Source organism: Haematobia irritans, chromosome 1 (assembly GCF_050003625.1).
Source record: "Haematobia irritans isolate KBUSLIRL chromosome 1, ASM5000362v1, whole genome shotgun sequence".
Lineage (NCBI taxonomy): Eukaryota > Metazoa > Arthropoda > Insecta > Diptera > Muscidae > Haematobia > Haematobia irritans.
The window spans coordinates 25,050,462-25,066,929 of record NC_134397.1 but is presented as its reverse complement, the minus strand read 5'-3'; the positions used below and the strand labels follow the sequence as shown (position 1 = coordinate 25,066,929).

The window sequence follows — 16,468 nt, the reverse complement described above, 5'->3', positions numbered from 1 at the left end:
GAAAGTTTTGTCAAAATTTTGTATCCATAGAAAATTTTATTTCTAAAGAAAATTTTCTCAAAATTTTATTTCTATAGAAAATTTTCTCAAAATTTTATTTCTATAGAAAATTTTGTCAAAATTTTATTTCAATAGAAATTTTTTATCAAAATTTTATTTCAATAGAAATTTTTTGCAAAATTTTATTTCTACAGAATTTTTTTGGAGAGGATAATTTTGTAAAATCTACCAAAAAAATGAAGAATTCTACCAATCTAGCATTTTTGGTAGAATTCTACTAAATGCGACAACCGTGTTCGCTATATCAATAAAAACGAATTAATGAAATTTTCTCTGTTTTTAAAAATTCAATAATACCCACCTCTTTTTCGTCCCTTAGTATTCCCACAACTTGTAAAAACATACGTTCAGCATCATTTTCAGGTTCATAATTGGAGTAGGTATCATCGACTATCGATGTAATATTCCCACCACAATAAAAATCATCAGTGGAAAATATAGAATCTCTATAATTGGCTAGATCACTGCCACTGCCGCCGCCACCGCCACAACCATTAAAAATCGATGGTACTGTCAACAAATCATGTTTATAATCATTGTTGGTAATGGTGATAGCAGGCGATTGTGGTGTTTCCTTAACAACATGTTGACACTCTGGGTGAAGATCTTCGTTGATGTTGTCATGTTGATAGGCTTGGTGTTGATGTTGCGATTGTGGTTGATGTTGATAGTGGCCCGTTTCGGGCAACATTAATGTATTGCTATTCCTTCGTGAGGGAACATCTTCATGTTGCTCTATGCGTATGGAAATGTTGGAGCGTGAATTTTTGAGACTCATATCTTTGGTTAAACTATGAGTGCTTGAGGCACTACTCAATTGAGAATAACTCAAACTGAGTTGACTACTTTCGGCTGCCGAGGTACGACTACAATCTTGTTCCAGTTCAGTGCCACCCGTGCCACTGTCACCACTTTGAGAGCTGGCCGAATTGCCCATGTGTTTAGCCTTTAGGCATGAGAGATTGCTGTTGGATTTTTGATGTTCCATAATGTGATCTTGCATACGACCTGGTAGCTTAAGGGGCGGCAACATGACATTGAAATTCACTTCACGCGATTCACTATGGGGTGTAGAAGTTGAGCGACTACCATTGCTACTGATGCTGCTACGACTGCGGCGCTTCATCGATACAAAAGGGGAGAGCAAGCGCCTGCGTTGAGAACTTAGAGATGGAGATAAAGTCCGTCTGGCAGCAGCATAAATCTCTTCCTCATCATCACCCTCGTCTTCATGATCCAAGGCTCCTGCTGCAGCCGCAGCCAAAGAATGTGGTGGCTTGGCATAACGTTCCAAAGACCTTGATTTGAATTCCTCCAATTGTTGGATGGGGGAATAACTAAGGCGTTCCTCATGACGGCGTCTAGAATTGCTACGGCTACATCGTTCTATATAATCATCATGGCTACTGTTCGATTTATGTTTTTTATTACTACCATTGGAACGACCTGATCGTCTATTTCCTTCTCCTGCAGAGCCAGGACGATATGGCACTGATTTGATAAAGCTTTGCATAATGTGTGAATTCTCTATAAGGCTACCAGGTTTGCAAATGTCGTCAGTTTTTTGATCCAAATGAGGATAGAAATCATTGGCATATTCCAAGACAGACAAAGAAGAAGAAGAGGGATCACCACTGGTTATTACTGGAGTTGTTTGTGATGAGGAGACAAGCAAGCGCATGCTGTCCTAGCATACACGTTGGGCGATTTTTTTCCTATTTCTATGAACTGGCGCCCAAACTGTGTCCGTCCACCACTTTTCCTTGTTATTAATGGCAACGTAAGGGGGTTTGGCTGTGATTCTGGCCTACAGGAGTTGATGTTGCTTTGCAAATATTGCTATTTATGTTTTTTTGATGGAAACTCTGCTTCGCTCTTTGGCTGTTATGTGCAATTATTTATTAGACCCTTAGGGTTTTGAATAAAATACTATTTCTAAGCAGCCTGGGTTGAATTTTCATAAAAATGTTGTTGGGTGGGTTTGGTTTGGTCCCGATGCTTGCCGCCGCTACAACTGGTTGTTAGACCAATATGAACTTGCCGGCAATATGCCTGCCTATGCTGGCCAAAGTTCTAGTTTGCAATTTATTGTTGTTGTGTATTTTCTTTCACTCTTAATCACTGGTTTTATATGTGTTTGTGTCTATATGCCCATAAAAAATGGTATTTTTCCATATACAATCTTTCCATAGGCACAAAGATGTCCATCGACTACTGGTTTTGTTTTTTTTTTGTATCTCAGACTAGATTGTTTTTTTAATATTTCATAGTTTTCGTTTTCACATTAATTTTTATATCTGAACACATTCTAGACTAGAGAAATAGGTAGGAAAACAGGATACTTTTAATTAGAAAAATATTTAATTTGTTTGTTTACACTTTAGCGTAGAGTACACTGCAATTTATTTTGATTAGTTTAATGTGGCTTTTTTATTTTTCATTTCATCATTGGGTTCGGTTTACAGTTTCAAAGCACTCCTTATAAGGCACAGATTATTTTCGTAATTTAATGTGAATCGGATTTTTTGTAAATAATTGCTAATGCCTCCTTTTTATGAAATATGGATATAATTAATTTATATTAAATATTTTTGTGTTTAATGCAAACGTCTTTTTTTCATAATTTTTTCGTAGCGTTTTACTTATTTCTTAACTTAAAAAAAATAGGCGCCAATGTATACTTTTAAAAGAATTTTTTTCCATAGATATTTCAAATTTGTGTTTTATTTGAATGTCTATCGCAGACTGTTGCTCGTGGTTGTTTGTTTTATTTTTTTCCAACAATTTTTAAATTACAAAAGATATAAATGACTTTTCTAACTTGTAACTGTTTTATATGTGTTTAAAAATTCGGATTTTAATCAAATATTTTTTTTTTAACTTAAATAGTTTTTAGAGTTTTAAATATATATATTTTTAATTCTAATATCATTTGTGTTTTATTTTTAGACCTTACATAATTCAGTCTATCACAGACTGTTGCTCGTGGTTTTCTGTTTAATTTTTTTTTTTTAAATTTTTTTCAACAATTTTTAAATTACAAAAAATATAATAGACTTTTCTAACTTGTGACTATGTTGCTCGTGTGTTTTTTTTTTGTTTTAAAAATTCGGAAACCTTTAATTAAATACTTTTTTTCATTTAAATATTTTCTATTGTTTAATATATATATATATATATATATATATATATATATATATATATATATATATATATATATATATATATATATATATATATATATATATATATATATATATATATATATATATATATATATATATATATATATATATATATATATATATATATATATATATATATATATATATATATATATATATATATATATATTTTTTTTTTTTTTTTTTTAATTCTTAAATATTACCTTAGCGATGTTTACATATTTAACAATTCTTAAATTAAGTAAAAAATATTTGATTTTTCCCATAGATATTTCACACTTACATAAAAAGAAAAAATTTCACGAATTTTTTTCCAATTAAAGTCTTAAATGGGGTTTAAAAAATATTCAAGTAAAAATTTAATTGATTTAACAAATTTTTTAATTGAAGCAAAAATCAAACACAAAAATTAATAGTATCAATTAGTTTTTTAATTGTCAGTCAGTCAATTAATTATTTAATTGACCGTCAATAAATTTTTTAATTGATACTATCATTTCTGTGATTGAAGACATTTCAATTAAAAAATTAATTGGATCAATTAGTTTGGTGATTGAATCACATTGTGTGTAGCTTTATTTTTAACCCTTGTTAATAAGGGTGAAAATAAATTTGATTCATTTTGATTTCTATATCCGATATTTCACAATTTTGTTGTTGTTTTTTTTTTTACCTCGCTTGATTCATATTAATGTCTACCTCAGACCGTTGCTCGTGTATGTTTGGGTTTAAAAATTTTAAAAACCTTTAATTAAATATCGTTTTCACTTAAATATTTTTTTGTAGAGTTTTAAATATATATTTTTAAAATTCTGAAATATTTATTCAGCAATGTTTACATTTCTAAGGCTATGGTCACACTAGGCAAATATTTGACCAAAATGGATGTCAAACATTTTTACAGAACCGTTTTCCAAATACCTGGATACGTTTTTTTGAAAATACCCGTACCATGATAGTACATATCCAATATGAGCTCAAAATGTTTACTGGTTTGGCTGTGGCGACGGATTCTTTTTCGAATTCTGTCAAATATTTTCCCAGTGTGACCATAGCATAACAATTCTTAAATTAAATAAAAAATATTTGATTTTTCCCATGGATTTTTATGCTTTGTTTTTTTTTTTTTTTTTAACCCCGTGTGAAACCATTTGATTCATTTTAATTTCTATCTCAGACTGGTGCTCGTGTTTTTGTTTTGAAAATTCGCAAACTTTTAGTTGAATACTTTTAAAAGAATTTTAAAGCATAATTTTTTTAATTTTATTATTATTTAATTTTAGCTATTTAGGCCTAACTTAGTTTTGAAATAAAACTCTTTCTCCACTATTTGGTGGCTTTTTCAAGGGATTCGTAGAAATTCAAGTGTTTTTGATTACATTTGTATAAACATTCAAACACGTAACATAAATTTATTTAACGACACAACTTAATTTTAAATATCACAGCTTATTTTATTGCAGCTCGGTAGCTCCAACTTATATTGTCCGTATATTCTTTTATATTTAATTTTTTTTAATTCTAAAATTTTTACTCAGCAATGTTTACATTTCTAATAATTTTTAAATTAAATTAAAATAAATATTTGACTTTTTTCCCATTGCTCTTTCTCACTTGTGTATTATTTTTTAAAACCCCGTTTGATTCATTTGAATGTCTATCAATGACTGTTGCTCTTGTGTTTTGTTTTGTTTTGAAAATTCGGAAGCCTTTACTTAAATTTAACACTACCTCAATAGCCTATGTCTAGACAACTACCTATAACATAAACATTGATAACGATGACAACACCAGACAGAGTTACAGAAAACCCATTTATCTGTTATTGGTGTTTGAATTTCCAATACACACCAACACATACACCCCAAAACACTCATTGCCTTATTGTCACCCATTGACCATTGGATAGAAAAGAGCAATTTAATTGAAGGATGTTTAAGGAAGCAATAGATTTGTTAAGCCAACGAGAGAGAGAGTGAGAAAGTGAGGGAGTGTGAGAGTGCGAGAGTGGGAATATCATGTAAACAGCAATAGCCTTTGATAAGGTATGTTTATGGTCTCTCTAAGCTATAGATAGTAATATGTGGTTAATGTTTACATTTTCTAAGCCTTATGTCTAGCCAAGGTCAAATGAATGAAAAATAGTGGATGTGCTAAAAGACTAAAAATTATATATAGAAATCTAAACAAAGAATAAACAAACTCCTTCCCTTTAAACTAATCATTGATAACCCAGATGTTCAACATATTTTCATGTTAACTAGTTTGTTTAATGATCCATACAATCCAATGTGTGTGTGTGTGTGAGACAGAGAGGAGGAGAGGGTATGCTATGTTAACACCAATAGCCTTTGATAAGGCATGTTTACGATTATTCTATGGCATAGATAGTAAATTGGTTTATGTTTACATTTGGTAATCCTTTCATCAGGCCAAGGTCAAGTGAATTAAAAGTAGAGGATGTTTTTTATATAGAGATCTATGATTTAAAAATGAAATAAAAATGAATAGAAATGAAAACTAAATAATAAAGAAACCTCTTCTCTTTAATCTAGTCATTGATTTCTAGTTGCCCAATATATTTTCATGTTAACTCGTGTTTTTAGTGATTCATACTATCCTGTGAAATGAACGTGTGAACAGTGAAAGATTTTTTTATTACTTGCAATGGGTGGTCCATTCCAAAATAATTTTCTAACACAACGGGATATTTATACATCCATCTATGAGTTGTTTCTATTTTGATTAACAAATTACCAGTTATTCGTGCGGAAAGACTCACAGCCCACATATGTTCACAAGATGAATGGCATCTTCTATTGTTGACAGCAGGTAGCACAGAAACAGTTTGTAAATTATTACTTTCGTATTAATCATTAAGCGGTAGTATAGGGAAAAGATTATTGCCATAAGTTTGAATGGCAAAAGATATGAGAAAAATAGTGAAAAATCACACTTTTAACAAAATTACGGTGTTATTAATATTATTTTGTTTTTGATTATATGTTAATCTACACATTTTATTTCTCAATTCGCTGGGTGACTATCAGAAATATTCGTTTTAAGTCCCACATTAAATATACTGACCTCCTCTGAATTAAACCTTGAGACGATTTAATCCTGACTGTCCGTTCATATGTATATCGATTTCCTGTTTTCGAAATTTCTATCCAATGGATTCTAAATATCATTGAGAAGAATTTTTGGCACAGGAGTTAACACGATTGAATGTGAAATAAACAACAATCTTGCCATAAGATATTTTTCAATCTTATAGATAGTCGATGTAAGGAAATTTTCCCACCGATATACGTCAAAATTGGAAAATATCGGGTAAAGTAATTCAGAGTTAGACAAGCGCATTGATTTTTTTTTCACAAATTTGGCAACTTCCATTATTTGCAACATAGGCTATGAACTTTAAAATAGAATATATTTACTTATTATAATATTTATAACCATAATAAATTATGAATAGAAATAATGACAGAAAGTAGGATACTAACTACAAAGGTTTTCGATAAATTAAAATTTTTTTTTTTAATGGAAAAGTTGAAATGTTGCATTTGACAAAGGCCTAAAGTGCCTAATGAGAAAGTTAAAAAAAAAAAAATAAAATAAAATAAATTCGTTGAATTTAAAAAAGATAGTTTTTATTATTATTTTCATAAATTGAAAAATAAAAAAATTTCATAAATTGAAAAAAAATGCATAAATTGAAGAAATATTTTTTATCTTAATTTTTGGCTCTTAACCCAGATTGAATTTGTGATCCATAATTCTATCATATTCTAGAGTTTAAGGAGAAATTCCGTAAATTCTAAAAAAAATATTTTTACATAATTTCTACATAATTGTTGACTATTTCAAACAATTTTCATAAAGTGGTAATTTTTTTATTTTATATTTTGGCTCTTAACCCAGATTAAATTCTACAGCTATTTAATTTATTAACTACCCAGTAGAATATTGCTATTAGTTAAAGAGTTAAAAAAGTCATTACTGCTCCGAAGCTTACTATGGCATTGGTCAATAATTCCATTATATTCTAGAGTTTAAGAAGATATTCCGTAAATTCTAAAAATAGCTTTTATTTTTATTTTATAAACAAAAAAAAAAAAAAAATATTTATCCACTTTGATACAACCCTACTCTGACTCTTTTTATTTTCATAAATTGAAGATTTTTAAATTTAATTTTTGGCTCTTAACCCCGATTCAATTCTACCGCTATTTACTGTATTAATTAAGCCGTTGAATAATGCCATTAGTATTAAAAGGACAAAAAAAATCATTGCTCCTCCAAAGTTTACTATGGCATTGACCCATAATTCCATTACTATCATAAAACCCCTCAACAAATGAATTCCTTTGGCCATAAAAGAATGCATAATCATCCTCATCAGCCATCTCAAACACCATTAAAATAATTATTCACACATAATTTTTCACCAGGCTTTTATTGCATTATTCTGGGGTATAATTCCTTTATGAAGCAAAAAGGCAAGAAATCTCTAGGAGATCCATAGCCAAAAGCCTCTGGCATTGCTACCAATTTCAAGTATGTTTTATGGCTCTGAAAAATAAAAACGCAATAAGAATCAAACTCTTGGACTTCTGACTTTCGTCTAGAGAACAATAGTCTGGGCAAATGGCAAGTCAAGATTTTTCGTTTTAGACTCCATAAAGTGAAGAAGCATTAAAATAATCATAATGAAGTAAACAAACATTTAGCCTTATCATTGTATCTCTTAATCAGCTTAGAGCATCATCAGATTTTTTTTCTTTCAAGTAAAATGATAGGCATTTTGACATTTATTAGAGGTTTTAATGATTTCTTTACAGTAGTGTCTTCCACTTTTCTGTACACTCAAGAATGAGTTGTCATAATGACAATACTATAAGTGTGACATGAAAATGCCATCAGTGTTAGATTTCAATAGAAAAATGTCACACTACAGTGTGGGAAGAGTTTTTAATTAGGGTGAATGAATAAAATATGTAAATTTTGTGACCATTTGTGGCTATTGACGACCGCTACATTGGCATTATTGGTTATTTAACACATGCTTTTTCTCTCAGGAGAATGAGAGCGAGAGAAAGCGAGTAAGTAAAAATACGTTATAATCAGGGTTGCCAATTTAGTCCGATGGGACCAAAATTGGTCTAAAAAATTATTAATTTTTAAATTTGGTACATTTTCGTCAATTCGGTAATAATTTTAAAAATTTTCTATAGAAAAAAAATTTATAAAATTTTCTATAGAAATAAAATTTTCACAAAAATTTCTATAGAAATACAATTTTGATAAAGTTTTCTATAGAAATACAATTTTGACCAAATTTTCTATAGAAATAAAATTTTTAGAAAATGTTCTATAGAAATAAAATTTCGCGAAAATTTTTTATAGAAATAAAATTTTGCGAAAATTTTTTATAGAAATAAAATTTTGAGAAAATTTTATATAGAAATAAAATTTTGAGAACATTTTCTATAGAAATAAAATTTTGAGAAAATTTTCTATAGAAATAAAATGTTGACAAAATTTTCTGCAGAAATAAAATTTTGACAAAGTTTTCTGTAGAAAAAAAAAATTTTTGACAAAAATTTTCTATCGAAATAAAATTTTGACAAAATTTTCTACAGAAAAAAATGTTGACAAAATTTTCTATAGAAATAAATTTTTGACAAAATATTCTATAGAAATAAAATTTTTAGAAAATTTTCTATAGAAATAAAATTATGCGAAAATTTTTTATAGAAATAAAATTTTGCAAAAATTTTTTATACAAATAAAATTTTGAGAAAATTTTCTGTAGAAATAAAATTTTGATAAAGTTTTTTATAAAAGTAAAATTTTGACAAAATTTTCTATAGAAATAAAATTTTGAGAAAATTTTCTATAGAAATAAAATTTTGACAAAATTTTCTGTAGAAATAAAATTTTGACAAAAAGTTTCTATAGAAATAAAATTTTGACAACATTTTCTGTAGAAATAAAATTTTGACAAAAATTTTCTATAGAAATAAAATTTTGCAAAATTTTTTTATATAAATAAAATTTTGAGAAAATAGTCTGTAGAAATAAAATTTTGATAAAGTTTTTTATAAAAGTAAAATTTTGATAACATTTTCTATAGATATAAAATTTTGACAAAATTTTCTATAGAAATAAAATTGTGCGAAAAATTTTTATAGAAATAAAATTTTGCAAAATTTTTTTATAGAAATAAAGTTTTGAGAAAATGTTCTATAGAAATAAAATTTTGCGAAAATGTTCTATAGAAATAAAATTTTACGAAAATGTTCTATAGAAATAAATTTTTGACAAAAGTTTCTATAGAAATAAAATTTCGACAAAATTTTCTATAGAAATAAAATTTTGCGAAAAATTTTTATAGAAATAAAATTTTGCGAAAAATTTTTATAGAAATAAAATTTTGCAAAATTTTTTTATAGAAATAAAGTTTTGAGAAAATGTTCTATAGAAATAAAATTTTGCGAAAATGTTCTATAGAAATAAAATTTTACGAAAATGTTCTATAGAAATAACATTTGACAAAAGTTTCTATAGAAATAAAATTTCGACAAAATTTTCTATAGAAATAAATTTTTTAGAAAATTTTCTATAGAAATAAAATTTTGCAAAAATTTTTTATAGAAATAAAATTTTGCAAAATTTTTTATAAAGTTTTGAGAAAATGTTCTATAGAAATAAAATTTCGACACAATTTTCTATAGAAATAAAATTTTTAGAAAATTTTCTATAGAAATAAAATTTTGCGAAATTTTTTTATAGAAATAAAATTTTGCAAAAATTTTTTATATAAATAAAATTTTGAGAAAATTGTCTGTAGAAATAAAATTTTGATAAATTTTTTTATAAAAGTAAAATTTTGACCAAATTCTCTATAGAAATAAAATTTTTAGAAAATTTTCTATAGAAAAAAAAATTTGCGAAAATTTTATATAGAAATAAAATTTTGACAAAATTTTCTATACAAATAAAATTTTGACAAAATTTTCTATAGAAATAAAATTGTGACAAAATTTTCTGTAGAAATAAAATTTTGACAAAATTTTCTGTAGAAATAAAATTGTGACAAAAATTTTCTATAGAAATAAAATTTTGCGAAAATTTTTTATAGAAATAAAATTTTGCAAATTTTTTTTTATAGAAATAAAATTTTTAGAAAATGTTCTATAGAAATAAGATTTTGAAAAAATCTTCTATAGAAATAAAATTTTGAGAAAATTTTCTATAGAAATAAAATTTTGCGAAAATTTTCTATAGAAATAAAATTTTGCGAAAATGTTCTATAGAAAAAAAAAAATGACAAAAGTTTCTATAGAAATAAAATTTTGACAAAAATTTTCTATAGAAATAAAATTTTGCGAAAATTTTTTATAGAAATAAAATTTTGCAAATTTTTTTTTATAGAAATAAAATTTTGAGAAAATGTTCTATAGAAATAAAATTTTGACAAAAATTTTCTATAGAAATAAAATTTTGCGAAAATTTTTTATAGAAATAAAATTTTGCAAATTTTTTTTATAGAAATAAAATTTTGAGAAAATGTTCTATAGAAATAAAATTTTGACAAAAATTTTCTATAGAAATAAAATTTTGCGAAAATTTTTTATAGAAATAAAATTTTGCAAAATTTTTTTATAGAAATAAAATTTTGAGAAAACTTTCTATAGAAAAAAAATTTTGACAAAATTTTCTATAGAAATAAATTTTTGACAAAATTTTCTATAGAAATAAAATTTTGCAAATTTTTTTATAGAAATAAAATTTTGAGAAAATGTTCTATAGAAATAAAATTTTGCGAAAATTTTCTACAGAAATATAATTTGACAAAAGTTTCTATAGAAATAAAATTTTGACAACATTTTCTAAGAAATAAAATTTTGACAAAATTTTCTATAGAAATAAAATTTTGAGAGAATTTTCTATAGAAATAAAATTGTTACAAAATTTCCTATAGAAATAAAATTTTCTATAGAAATGAAATTTTGAACAAAATTTTCTATAGAAAAAAAATTTTGACAAAATTTTCTATAGAAATAATTTTTTGACAAAATTTTCTATAGAAATAAAATTTTGATAATATTTTCTATCGAAATAAAATTTTGGAAAATTTCTAGGTTTAGTAAAAACGCTCTTAAAATCCTAATTGATATCACTGGTCATTTTAGACTCAGGCGAATGAAAGCGTAAAAGAGAGGCCTTTTACTTCCTCTCAGTTGACGTCAAGAGAGTAAGAGAAGGGTAATTAAGCACCTCTAACAAGTTTTGTTTTTGGTGATTTAAATATTTACTTGTATTATTCTTTGTTAGATTCATATACAAAACTTTGGCAGCGGAAACTTCATAGAAAAAGACCTTGCCATGAATAACATTATTTATATCTGACCATTTGTTTATTGGCTCTTTGCTTTCGAATATACCATTTGTCACATTTGTACTCATCCCAATCAGCAAATATCATTGATATTCATTGAATGTTTTCATAAATTAACATAGCAAAAAAACACAACAACAACAACAAAATATAAAACCAAACAATTTTCTCTTATGCAAATATGTGTGATATGTTCATTAAAGTTTTGTTGTTGTTTGTTTTCAAACTCTTTACTCTCCTACATCATTTCAACTCTATTTGAAGCGTAAATGCATTTCGTAATTGATTGCTGTTATTGTTTAAACATTTTACGTGCCAAAACTTGTAAATGACAAACAGCAATATCATCATCCGGATCTCGTTTTGCACTTACATTTGGTTTATTTTTCGAATTTGCAATATCACAGAAATATAATTCACTTTCATATGAGGTTTGATGGTGGTGGTGGCGTGGTGATGGAGATGATTTCCCATTCCCCGAAACAGAAACACTTCCTTGATTACCAGCAACCAACAAACAAAAAAAGTTTTATGCAAGACACAAGGCAAAAAATGGGGAAAAATTTTTTTCAAATAACAAAACTTCATATGAATACAGAAATAGTTTTGGCCTGGTGATTTGTGTATGAAAACTGCATCCCAACATATAAAAGTTTGCTTTCGCTGAGGAAAGTGGTAAAGAAATTTTCGAGTTTTTTTTTTTTTAATTTAAAAAAGTTCAATGAAATAAATTGAAATTTTTACGATAGTGGATTAAGGGAACTTTATGAACTATTTTATAGTTTGGGCTCTTACTATTACATTAAATAGAAATGATGGGTCGGTCTGAAGAATTAAATCTCCCGAATGTTTTTCAGAATATCAGAAATAATGTAAAGATCAAAATTAGTCTATTTAAATGTAATTAACTGAATATAAATAAATTTATTAGTATTTAATTTTCTTCGCATTAAAATAACTGATCTTAAAAGCTCTAAATAATATCATATTAAAAAACCACAGCAAAAATCGAATAAAAAAAATAAAATAAAAAAATAATTAAACTAAATAAAATAAAAATTTTTAATATAATTTATATTCAATGATTCCAAATAAAATTTTAATCGTAATATAAATTTTAACTTGTTTTTAATACAATTTTTAATTAATTTCCATTAAAATAAAATAATTTGATAGAACTTAATAAAATAATAATAATAATAATATTATTATTTTATTAATTCCATTTTATATTTAAATTTTAATCTTAATATAAATTTTAACATTATTTTTATCCAAATTTTAACTTTAATTTTAATTTTAATATTTTTTTTAAATGGCTTCCATTAAAATTTTATAATTAAATTAAACTAAATGAAATAAAAATATTTAAAATAATTAATATTCATTGATGCCTTATATTATATATTATGATTACTTATATTTTAATTATAACCTTAATAAAAATAAAACTGTTACTTTATTTTAATTTTAATGTATATTTTATTTTAAATAATAATAGAAATGTTAACTTTATTTTTTTTAATTAAAGTGTTTAGTTTAATTTATTAACATTAATTTAAGTATATTGTTATATATTTATTTCGAATATATTTAATAGTAAAACAAATACATACCACCCATATTCCAACAATGTGGATAATATTTTACAGAAAACTTTATGCCTACTGTAAAATATACTTTGCTGCTGAGAAAACTATGTTGTCTCATATATGTTTATGTGTAACAATTAGGGCTGTCGTTCGGGATCGATTTTTGTAAATCCCGGGATTCGGGATTTCAAAATATTGAATCCCGGGATCCCGGGATTTTCCGGGATTTTTTTCGGGATCCCGAAATGTTCGGGATCCCGAAATATTCGGGATTTTTTAAATATTTTGAGTAATAACAGTCCTCAACATTAAAACATGGTAGTACATTAATGGTGTTTTCTTTTCTGAAAAAAGTGCTTTGCCTTCATTTTGTCTGTACAGAATGCGCATTTTTAAAATGTTACCAGCAACCTAAAAAAATGCTATCATTTCAGCGGGCAGAAAAGAATTCAAAGAAGGAGGCAGGGCAATCGCAGCACTCTCGTTTGTTGGCAGTGCTGAAAATGCCCGTAATTTGCCTCTATGCGTGGCGCTATTTTCACAACAGAATTCAAAGCCTTTTCGCACTTTTGCCTGTTTTTTTTAGAAAAGAATCTAAAAAGTACATTTTCCGGGTAAAATGCAAAAAAAGTGCGCATTTTTTACAAGAAAAGAAAACGCCATAAATCAATTAGATTTAATTCAATTTTATTAACAAAAAACGTAACAAAATAACATAAACGTATATTAAAAAGCAATTTCAAATTGCTACTAAACAAAAAACTATGAAAACAAAAATAAATCAAAAAGCTATTTCATATTGCTTTCGTATTCCACAAAAGATTTTAAGTATTTTCTTTTATACTTCATCGTTTAAGGTAACTTCTTAAAAATATCAAGGCATCCAATGTTTCATCTGATAAACTCGATCTTATCTTATTGCTGATATAGGAAGCAGATGAAAAACACCTCTCACAATCGACACTGGTCGGTAGTACTGTTAATAAATAATTATAAGCAGATTGCAAGTAGGTACCTCTTACTCCTTTACACATAAATAGTTCGATTTCTTTAACAATACTTGAATTTATATTGTCGTTTTCAAAATTTTTAGATTTAGTCGGGCTCTTACATTTTTCTATTGCGTTATTAAGTTTCTGCGCAATCGAAATGTTTTCAGATTCTTCAATTTCAGATGTAATGCTTTCATCGAGATCAGAAACTAATTTGTTCGGATCTTCCCAATGGTTGAATCGAGTTACCAAGGATATCAATTGACATTTAACAATTTCCAAGTCCAAACGTTCATCCAAACCCATAATACAATTTGGGTTCTTTAAAAAATTTATAAGCGTTGAGTTACTCGTTCTTCTCTCCAGAATTCTTTTGCGAATAGATAATAGAAGCTCATTGCCAAGTTTACAATTTGTTCCACCAATTTCATTCAACATGAAAGACAATGCAGTATCGGCTTTGCATAAATTCATATCTTCACGACAAATTGCTTCAACCGTAACTTTTATTGGGCATAAAACTCGAACTATTTCCTGTAGCAAATGAAATTCATCATCGGACGGGATATCCATTTGTAAATCAATCAGAGCTTTTTTAATCGGAATCTTTAACTCTAAAAATCGTTGACACATATCAAATAGGGTGTTCCATCTTGTTCTGCAATCCAGTATTAATTTTTTTTCCATGCCTTTATCCTGTTTAACATATTTTAATAAAACTTCGTTTTTTGTCGGCGACTTCCTGAATAACTTTGATATTTTTCGGACTTTTTCTATAAGCGGTTTTATGTTATATTTATCAGTTAAGTCATTTTTGTTGGCAAATAAAGAAAATTGAAAATCACCACACTCACTGCCGTCGTCTGATGATGATGTATTGATATCCTCTAGAATATTTGTAGTTTTATAAAATACATCTAAAACTGCTAAGTGTATTCCATGTGCAAGGCATAACTGTTGTGTTGGTGCAATGATTTTTCCAATTTTCTTCATAGTCGATGCTCCATCTGTTGTAAAACTTACGATATCCGTGGATAGTGATAAGCCGAATTCCTCTAATCGTGATTCAATAAGATCAATGCAGTTAACCGCAGTTCCCGATTTTACCATTCGGACTAAACCAATGTTGAAAAATGTGTCAACTGAATGAAGAATTACGTTCATATATCTTCTATTTGAATTTGACGTCCACTCGTCAAATGCAATACTAAATTTTCCGTCGACGCACTTGATTTTAGAAATCTGTTCTTTGATATCATTTTTGCATTTTAAAAAATACGCCATGAATTCCCTTTTTATGGTGGATCTTGAATTGGGAAGTTCAAATCCTCGTGCTTTTAACGATTTTCGAAGCTCTGTGGATGTTAAAAAAATGGAAAAAGGGAGACCATCAACAGCTGTAAGTCTTCCTATAACAGCTTGTAACGATTCCTCAAGTTTAGGAGAGCAAAAGTTGGTTATTTTTGTTGTCTTTGTGGTAGATGCCTCAGCTACGTGCTTTTCCAATTTTATTTTATGATGCTAAATGAAAAAACCTTAAGTTTTGAAGTGATTATGTTCAATAGGTAACTTACATTCAAGTGTACGAGAAGACCTTTTGTGGAACCTCCTTTTGTTTTCAATATTTTTTTACATATCGCGCACTTTGCTTGAGCTCCTCCACTTGATTCTACCAAGAAGTAATGCCAAACCGAACTTTTATCACTGGCTTTTGTTTTATGTGGCACAAAATCCATTTCACAAGAACTCATCGTTCAACAGCAGACCTGACCGTTTACTTCAAATTTTGATGCAATTGTTTGTTTTGCTTCTTGCATTGAAGAGTGCTGTTAACAGGATACCTCATATATAAACATATATAAAAAAAAAATGTTTACACAAGGTGTATCATAAATGTATATTAATGCAATTTATCAGGTATGAAATATGAGGGTCGTTTACACAGAATGGAGATTGTAATTTATGAATAAAGAGACCTAAAAACCACAAAGTTGGAATATTTTTTCGGGATCCCGAAAAATCCCGGGATTCAAAATAAAACATCCCGGGATTCGGGATAAATCCCGTCCCGAAAATCCCGGGATTTCGGGACGGGATTTATCCCGAGTGACAGCCCTAGTAACAATTGACCGATACTGTTATACTCCAGCATTGAATTAATACATAGCCTATCCTTGTCAAAATACCACCCACATTGCAGCTATATATGTATATGGATAACATTTTATGCCT

At 27.2% G+C, this 16,468-nt stretch overlaps 1 protein-coding gene across 8 annotated transcripts in view; it reads right to left on the bottom strand.

Annotated features, from left to right (window-relative positions):
* Positions 1 to 16,468, bottom strand: part of Dys (Dystrophin) — a 913,182-nt gene that overhangs the window by 42,434 nt on the left and 854,280 nt on the right. The window lies entirely within an intron of this gene.